The sequence below is a fragment of the Tarenaya hassleriana genome, unplaced genomic scaffold, assembly GCF_000463585.1.
Source record: "Tarenaya hassleriana unplaced genomic scaffold, ASM46358v1 Cleome11, whole genome shotgun sequence".
Taxonomy (NCBI): Eukaryota; Viridiplantae; Streptophyta; class Magnoliopsida; order Brassicales; family Cleomaceae; genus Tarenaya; species Tarenaya hassleriana.
The window spans coordinates 1,637,483-1,647,877 of record NW_010961290.1 but is presented as its reverse complement, the minus strand read 5'-3'; the positions used below and the strand labels follow the sequence as shown (position 1 = coordinate 1,647,877).

At 29.1% G+C, this 10,395-nt stretch overlaps 1 long non-coding RNA gene across 1 annotated transcript; it reads left to right on the top strand.

The window, feature by feature from the left end:
- Positions 1-3,070: 3,070 nt before the first annotated feature.
- Positions 3,071-3,982, top strand: LOC104805439. The gene is made up of 3 exons (XR_770493.1): positions 3,071-3,321; positions 3,412-3,498; positions 3,822-3,982. It is a non-coding gene; the product is annotated as an uncharacterized LOC104805439 (long non-coding RNA).
- The last annotated feature ends 6,413 nt before the right edge of the window (positions 3,983-10,395 follow it).

Sequence of the window (10,395 nt, the reverse complement as noted above, 5' to 3'; positions counted from 1 at the left end):
GCTAATTAAAAAAACTGTGTATCCGGTCTCCAATTGTTGTGAATGAAGTATTAGCAATGTCAGAGAGAATGACTAAATTGGAGTGAAGAAATAGACACCATAAATTTGTATAATAATTGTATGGTGTATTTATATTATAATGTGTTATAAAATCTTTGTATAATAATGTCAAAGAATTGTGGTTAATAATGTTATAATGTATTTATACAATGTAGTGTTAAAACCTTTATATAATATTGTGTTTGTACCATAATAATATTATATTATTGAAGATGAATTTTCGTATATATTTGACTCGTGATACACACTAAATAAATTGACTCACACGAGTCAATGTTGTGACCCATTGTGACCGGCATGTGACCATGTGACCGAAGTTCAATTTTGTACTGTGTGACCATTGTGACCGAGTGTGACCCGTGACCGAAATGTGTTGATAAATATTAACCAAAATTAAAATTTTAAGTTTGAGGGTGGTTTATCATAGTCTATATATCAAATATATAGTGAGTGTGAGAAAATTTTAAAATATTTTAAGGGGTTTGTAGAAGAAATGTACCAAATTTATCAAAAGTACTAATAAAATACTATAGAACATATATGAACACATTTGGAAAGAACAACTTTCAAACACAAAAATCGTAAAAACCATATTTTAATGTTCGAAACAATATAGAATAGGCTTATGAGTGATGTGTAACGTTGTAGAGTGATTAAATTGACAAAAATCGCATGGATTGAAGGTTGTGACCGGTTGTGACTGACTGTGACCTATTGTGACTGAAATATGTTGTGGGGTCCACACGAAGAACTAGTCAGAATTTCTCTAGATTTTTGTGTTTCGTGGGGCCCATAATCATTATGTCCATTTGTTGTTTTTAATGTGGGGCCCAATTTGAATATTCAACCCTATATAATTTCTCTCTTAACCCTATATTTGTTTTCCTCTCAATTTTTAACCCCAAATTTTCACCTACAACATTTTCAACTCACAATATTCTGTAAAAAACATTCAAAAATTCGGATTTTTAATGAATAAAATCCAAATAAACATAATTTTTTATTAATTCAATATAATTTTTTATATAAAATATAACAGTATTGCATTTACTCATATCTTTATATAAATTAATAAAATTAAAACTATACACGTATAATCTTATTAAGATTATTCAATTAAATAAAAATAAATTTTGTTAATTATAGTTCTAGAATTTTATACTTTTAGAATTTAATTTGTAATCAAGATTTTTCCAATATTTTGTGAATCAATTTTATTTGATAAATATAATAATATTGTGGCATTTTATAATTTAATTTATTATCATATTTTTTAAAAAATCTTATCATTTTTATTTGTAAAGACGAATTTTTTTAAAATTATAATAGATTATGCATATAAAATCGATACATAGATGATGAGTAGAATTTAATTTATAATCATGAACTTCTTGAAATAATATAATTTTAATTTGTAGAGATAATAATTTTAATTTGTAAAATTGATATATAGATGATGATGTGGATGATGAGGTGGCTTCATCTAATCCCTTTAAACTCTTTTATTAATATATATAGATTTTTTTTTATCTCCATAAACAAGTTGAAATATATTAAACAACTACAAAAAATCAAAGATTCATAGTTAGGGTTCAAACAAATAAAGAAAAAGGAGTTTATCATTAGGGTTCAAACATAAAAAAAGGCAGTTCAAAATTATTTTTTCGGGGAACTATCATAATCTATCATGAATTGCCAACTTTTATTGTTATTGTTGTTGTTGTTGTTGCTCTTGTGGTATTTCTCATTCTTCTCTCTCATCGTCTACTCCTTTTTTTTTAATCAGAATTTACTCTCTTTTTTTCATCTTTATAGATTTTCTGGAACAAGTTTCCATTTCACGAATCTTTTTTCATCATATGTTTTCCGAATTCAAGTCTAGATATTACACCAAAGAGATAACCGTTAGATTTGTACTTCTTTCATACTCATCCAGATAAAAAAAAAGAATTTCTTCATTCATTCCTATATGTAGTATACTTTTTATTCCCTGAAAGAAAATATATATAACTCCATATTATTATACTAAATCATGTGACCATGTGACCGTGTGACCGTGTGACCATGTGACCGTGTGACTGTGTGATCATGTGACTGTGTGACCATGTGACCATGTGACCGTGTGATCGTGTGATCGTGTGACCATGTGACCTTGTGACCATGTGATCATACGATCATGTCAACGGACTCATTTAACTCAGTTTTAACCATTTCACTTCACGGTTGATTATTTGATTTCAAACCCAAAATAGTCTATTTCAAAATCCCCAAAATTTCAAAAACCCAAAACCCTAAGTTTTTATCGATCAAATCCCGAAATTACGCTTCAACCCGACAACAATAGATTTCAAAATCCAACAAATCTAAAAAGAAGTGTTCGTTTAACCTACCATATGTTCGTCTAACGCCGTAATATACATACGAATCTCATTCTCGATCGAAGATGATAACGAAATTGAGTCACGTTCTTCGCTTCGTCGTTTCTTGTTCTTTGAATCTCAAATCTAGATGGAGATTTAAAAAGAAAACAAATTTTTTAAGAGAAATCGGGATTTAACAATGAGAATCTGTAAATTTTTAGAGAGAGAACAAAAATGGCGAAAGTTAGGAGAGAGAGAAGAGGTTGAGAGGAAAGAGAAGATAATAAATATCCTTTTACATTTTTTTTTTAATTTGAATTTTTTAAATAGAAAAATAAGAAGGTTTTTTTGTCTTTACATTATTTTACGAGGGTTTTATTGTCTTTTGTTATGTTCAATCTGTTTTTTTTTTAATTTTTTGTTTGGAGGGTATCCTTAGAAGTAGAAATAGCAGTCAAAGGGTATTGGAGCTATTTCCCCGATCGGGTCTCATGAGATCAAAAATCCGAGTTTCGGGTTCGGATTCGAGTTCGAAAATATTTCGACGGGTTATCTCGCGGGTACCGACCAAAAAAGAATTTACAAAAATACCCTTAATTTTTAATACTCTTACAAAAACACCCTTAACCCTAATTCACCCTTAACCTAATTCACGACATTTGCTATCTCACTTCTTCTCTCTCATGAGTTGTGGCCTCCTTTTTTGCAAAAAAACGATTCGACGCTCTCTCGGTCTCTCTGCCTCCGGCGAATCTAGTACCGTTTCTCCGTCTCCGCCGGTTCTCCTCTGTCTCCGCCGCTCGGTTTCCCTCTCTCTCCGCCGCTCGGTTTCCCTCTCTCTCCGCCGCTCGGTTCTCCATCTCCGCTGCTCGGTTCTCCTCTGTCTCCACTCCATCCCCGGGTAAATCCCGCCTCTGGTCTCTCCGTCTTCGCCGAATCGGCTTCTATTTTCGGATTTTGTGGAAGATCACTGAATGTTTCTGTCACATAGGTTGGACTGATTACTCATCTGCCTTGGCCAACGAAACTATAGCAAAGAGATGATAGTAATCGATGTGTCAGACTTAATCTCTCCAAGGTTCCATTTTGATCTCATCTATTCTTAATGATTCGATTTCGATTTTTCAGTTTTTGAGTTTTGTATGGATTCATGAAATCTCTACTAGAAACCAATTTTCGAGTTTTGAATCGTAAAGAGTTTTGACTTTGTGATACAAGAACGAAAAAGATAAGGTTCGTGAAAAAAAAAGACAAGGTTCGTGAAAGTTACAGATTTATGTGTTTTAATATCTCTGTCATTCTTTAACAAAAAAAAATATATCTTCGTAGTGTTGATTTTTTATTCTATCGAATGCGTTCCTCACTCTAATCTAGATGTGTATGGTTTTTTTGTTTCTACAGGTATGCTCGTATGTCTGAGAATTATGAAGATGTATATGTTTTGGATGTTGAACTTATGAAATTTATGATTTTGATTTTATTCAAGCATTTTAGATACGTTTTGGATGTTGGATATATTTTGGATATTGAATTTTATGTTATTAATGTATTAATTTTGTGTATTTGTCAAGATTTGTTTTTAAAAAATTTACACGAGTTCGGGTTCGGATATCACGGGTACCCGGATTCGTGTCTCGGATATCCGAATCTCGGATACCCGAGTTTCGCGAGATAGAGATCGAGACATTCTAATCAAAAACCCGACGAGACCGAGACCGAGACCGAGACCGAGACCGAGACCGAGACCGAGACCGAGACCGAGACCGAGATCGAGACCGAGACCGAGATCGGGATCGGGATAAATCTATATATATTAATAAAGAAGTTTAAAGAGATTTGGTGAAGACACCTCATCCTCCACATCATCATCTATGTGGCATTTTTAAAATTTTTATTTGTCATTTATAGTATTTATTAACTACATCTAATACATTAGATTAACCCTAATTTTTGTACAAAAAACTAAATAAACAAATTATTATAATTAAAAAATCATTCATTTTAATTATATAAAAAAAATATTCTATTCTTGGATTTATATATAATTGAAAATTTTATTTGATTACACATATATTTAATATCTTTTAGTAAAATAACATGTTAATTAAATTGAAATGTTATAGAAAATCCTTATTACAAAATAATTCTAACAACTACAAAATTTTATTAAACAATTAATGGTGATTTTTTTATGTTAACTACACACAATTTTCTTTTAAAAGCAAAATTATTGTAATTAAAAAACAAATAATAATTATTAACCTTTCAACTACATTACATGCTAACGTAGGGAAGGCATTTAAATCAAAAGAGTGTTACCAACCATGTACACGATCAAATTTGTCATAAAACTCTTTTTGGAGTATTTATTCTGTATTCATTAAATTTTAATCGTGGTTTTCAATAATAAATAGAATTATTTACATGACACTGTATATATCGGCATCTCACTATATTATGATAAATATTTATTCCAAATGATATAACGTTCCCGTCGGTTTTGGTTTAAAATAACAATTAATTGCATTTCAACCCACTATCAAAATAGAATCAATTCTTTGAGATGTCAATCATTATGTTATGATCGTATTCGTAACGTATATAGACATACAAACGTTGCATTTAAATTGACTTCTACACCGAGTAATTTTTTGTATTTTATGTTATTTTTTATGCATCTTTTTATTTTATGTAATTATGTAAAGGATGTTGGCATCAATCGTCGTGCTGCATCAAGAAGGTGTATGACAACCTAGATAAGCCCATACGGAAGCATCAACTCATCCCTTGAGAGAAGATCGTCGTGCTCTCGATCCACTGCAGCACCACCTATTATGGTAATTCAAGATGGTCGTTCCTCTCAATCAGAATTCAGGAATTTGCAGGTTGATGGAGAGGTTACTGTTACACGTTGGCCGAGGAAGCACAAGGCCTTATACCACGGAAAGAGCACAGAAATGCAGGAAAATTTGAACGGAAAAGCCACGTATTCCCAAGGCTTGACATGGTATGTCCGATACATTAAAGGGTCTTCCCACTTCATTTCTACAGATGTCAAGCCTGGGTTGCATTTGACATTTTGATTATATTCAGGTTTTTGTGTTTATAACATTTCTGACTACACATTCCTCCTAAAACCTAAGATCAAGATGGCATAAGATGAACCTTGATTGAAGCATATTTTTGTCTAACACACATATGCATGTCATACAAAAGGGAAAACAAGGTCTAAATTCCTCTTTGGAGTTAAAGGAAAACAATGGCGACATATTTCTTCAACACGAATCAAACTCTAATATTTACCACCTCACACCTCACCCATCGATCAATCTCATTTCCGTTGCAACGACACACATATCATGTGGACTTTGCTCTCCAGTGTAGGTCTGTTCTATCTATCGCACAATCTTAATATGATTTGCAATCAGATAAATTTAATATAAACTTTTTCTAACAAGGCCCAAGCAAGATGTCCATCTTACCTATATATATTTGTTAGCTATCTTACTTATATTTCGTTTAAAGCAAACCGCCAAGCAAGATTATGGAGGAGCCCTGGCTCATGGAGGTAAGGCAATTTGGCCATGTCATCAATTTTAAACCAACGTGTGTATATATATATATACACAAATATATATACGTATGTATATATGTTTATATATATAAATATATATATATATATGTGTATTTGTATTTTATATTTTTTATATTTTATGAATATGTATGTATTTTATATTCAGGTGTGGTCTTCTCCAATCTTCATTGTTCTTGGTAATTATCCCCTAAATACAAGTCATAAAACACATGATACATATTCATTTCCAACAAGTTACAAAGCCATAATTTACTCCTTAGGAGAAAGCCCTGGTAACATATATTGAGAGGCTCTCCAAGAAGGTAAATTCTTTCACAATGTTTTCTGCTGATATTTACAATGTCATTAATTCCTCATGGAAACCCTATCCTCCGGATCATCGTTCATGTCCGCACAGTCATCTACAGGACATCCTTTCATTTCCTTTTCTACGCTTTTTTATAAACATATATGTATATATATATATATATATATATTGTGTGGAGTAAGTTATATTTGAATAAATATGTGGGAATTAAGATTGGATGGCTGGTAGGAGAATAGAGAAAGGGTGCACTTATCGGAGAGAACCATTCATATTCATGTGACGCAATGGAAAAAGATAAAATAATATCGAAGATTGCAATATCGAATCTGTCACCTTCAAAGTCGAAGGCCTGAATAATTCTTATTATAAAAAATAAAATATTTAGTGAAATCTATTATATAAAAAACGGATGACATGATTTTTCATTATCCCAATAATAAAAACCAAAATAGTGGTGAAAAGCATATATTAACAATTACTATTCCTATTTATTGTATTAATGTCCTATTATGACTATATAACACCACAACCCAAAACATTTGTATATTAAATGTCATTCAGAAACTAAATACAGAGAGGTTGGAGAAAGCGTGGCGAGAAGGTATTTAAAGATAATGTTTTATTATATATTTTTAGTCAATATCATCATCCACGTGGCATTTGTCGTTTCAATTAAAAAACGTTGCAATTTCGTTGCTAACTTTGCAACGAAATGCATTTCGTTGCTAATTTCGTTACTAATGGCATGTTTTTTTGTAGTGTACAAGCGAAGGGTGTGTGGCGACTGCGATAAGGGTCGAGTTGGAAGGCGTGGTTGAATCGCCAAACGCGCGTTTGAACATGAGAGAGACATTGGCCTTGCTAACAGACATCAATATAACGTTCTTCGGACCTAACTAAGATTTTATAGTGTTATTTTTTCTCTCTTCCATTAATCATATTTTGGCATGTTGTATCTAATATTTGCGATATTAGTTTGTATACTCCAACACTTAAATTTCTGAATTATTAAACGAATTTTGCCAAAAGCATGTCATCTTCTTCTACTTCTTCCTCGAAACCCAGTAGCCGAAGTAGATATCCAAAGTTAGATAATTTTCTTTTTTTTTTCAATTCACTTATGTATTTTGTTAAAAGAGACAATCTGACATATTTCCTCTTTTACAGTTGTGAGAGCTAGGGGTCTAGGGCTAGCGAACACTTCTAACAAAGAGTGATCGTTCGTCTTCAAATGAAAAGGTGTACATATATTTATAATTTTATTTTTATTAATATAACATATTTCCCAAATAATTTTACATTTGATTTTTGATATTATATTTTTTAATATCTTTATTAATATAACATATTTTTACATATAGGATTTTTCGAATGTTTGATTCTAAGTTTCTGTTTAATTTTTTTTAGTGGACGGGGATAAGGCAAGTTGACGATGATAAATAAAGCAACATTCACTGCCTCAAACTACTGGAAAACAATGGCGCTAGATTTCTTCAACTCGAACTCAAACTCCAACATTCACTGCCTCATATATCAATCACTCTCATCTCCATCACAATGATAAACAAATTTAACTCATCGGTGTAAGTCTTTTTTATCCAAAATTTGCAATCAGATCATTTTAATAAAAAGTTTTAACCATTTAATCAATTGCACGTTCAAAACTATAGAAAACAATAAGAATCCATGAAAGATGTTTATTTTATATATATTTTTTTAAAGCAAACGGACAAACAAGATTGTAGAGGACATCAGGTAAACCAATTTAGTAATGTCATCAATTTCATAAGCCAATGTGTGTATATACATATAAATATGTATATATATGTATATCTGTGTATATATATTTGTATAAATATATGTGTATATATATATTTATGTGTATATGAATATATTTATGTATTTTATATTTTACGAATATATATATATATTTAAAATTTATTTAAAATTAAAAACTCTCATCTTTCTTGCATTACAAAAATATATTTTGATCTCATTTTTATATGTTATTGGAATTTTTAATTGATTACACTTAGATTTAAAATTTATTTGTTATTTCGATGAACTTAATTTAATAAAAAAAATAAAAAAATGTAATAATCCGCATTCAGAATAAATCTTAATATCGACCTTATACATGTAAGATACTCATATTTCTTTACTTCTTGAATTCTTTATAAATATACAATTTTATACAATATTTTACTTAAAGCAAACAAATAATATATATCATCTTCATCACCACTCTCGAAGAAGGGTGTCTAATTTATGCAAGTGATTGTTTCACTTTTTAATGGATGTGTTTTTGTAAGATTCTTTATTGATAAACTTTGATATTTTTATGGATTTAGAGATCTCATAGTCAAACCGATACATATTGCATATATGTATGTATCTATAATTTTTTTTTACATGATAGTGTTAGATGACAAAATATATGTCATGTCTGTATAATCATATCTACATCTGTATATTTATACCTCTATATATTCACATACATGTGTATGTGTATATATGCATGTATAAAAATATGTATGTATATATATGTATATACATAAATGTGTGTCAATATGTATACATGTATATATATGTAGAAATATGTATATGTATATATATATGTGTATGTGTATATGTATTTGTTGAATTTTTCTACCGTAGAGTAAAAATTATTTTTTGATAAAATTAAAAAAAAACCTATAAATTTTGTTGCATAAAAGCTAAAAGGATACAAAATTTAATCACATTTTATTAAATTGTCATAAATTGTAATTCAAATAGTATTTTCGAAATATATTATTTTCATATCAAATACATAATTCAATTTAAATAGATATTAAGATGATAATTTTTAACCAAATAGATGCTACACTAAAATGTGATATTTATTTTTTAACTTATTTTATAAATAAAATTTAAGAATATAAAAAACAATTCAGAAGCAAAATATTTACTTTTTTTATTTTAAAAATCATTGATATGTAGATAACAAAAGGTATATATTAATCTATATAGAGAAGAAAAAAGATGAAGGAATATAGATATCATTATATTATTATATTATAAAATTATTTATATACATATATAGTGAATACTATTTTTTTATATTTTTCATGGTAAATTATATGTTTAATCAATATAATAGGTCAGGTTTTTTTATATTTTTATGTATATATTCACATAATAATAATGATGATGATGATGATATTTCACACTTAACAATTTAATATAATTTTTTAAAAAATTAAATGGCAATAATTTTTAAAAAATTCAAATCGAATAAAAGAAAGAAAGTACAATAAAATTTGAATATAATCCAATAAAATAGAATCTCATGAATGGAAAAGTTATTTGTTTTTATGTTTTTATTTAGTAAATAAAATTTAGAAATTTTTTATTCATAAATAATAAGGATTATAAACCAAATGGATACTAAGTGTATTGACCGTTTTCCAAAATGGGATTTTGGTGAAATATCGTGATCAGTTATATTGGTTTTGTACCACGCTCTTCTGAGTTCAAGAAGGAACAACTTGCAGCGGCATGGAAAAAGGCGTGCAAAATGATTGGTATGAAAAGATTTATGATTGACGTTGATCATTTCTTTGTTGCGAATGTTATACATAATGTGAAACAAATCTAAAAAAACAACAATACATATACTACAAATTAACAGTAGATTAACAACAATATATATATCTAATAATATCTTTTTCTCCATTGTAATAATATTTATATTATTTCATTTATTCATTTATTATATTATAATGACCAATACTATAGTTTAACTTTACGTAATATATAATAATTTTGTATAAATTTATATCAATACTTTTCTATAATAAATAGATGAATAATCCCGCATCGCGCGGTTCTTTTCTAGTAATTATAAATAAATAAAAAGGGTCGCGTCTTCTTCTTCTTTTTTTCTTTTTTATAATGAAAATGAAAATTGAGTGTTAAGCTGTTATGGATCTTTATCAATATGTGTCGAGGCCCATGGGCCTCTTGGAACCATGAAGGCAGTTGAGTTCGTCTTCATCTTGGTTTTCTTTATTTTGAAGTTGGAGTTTCAA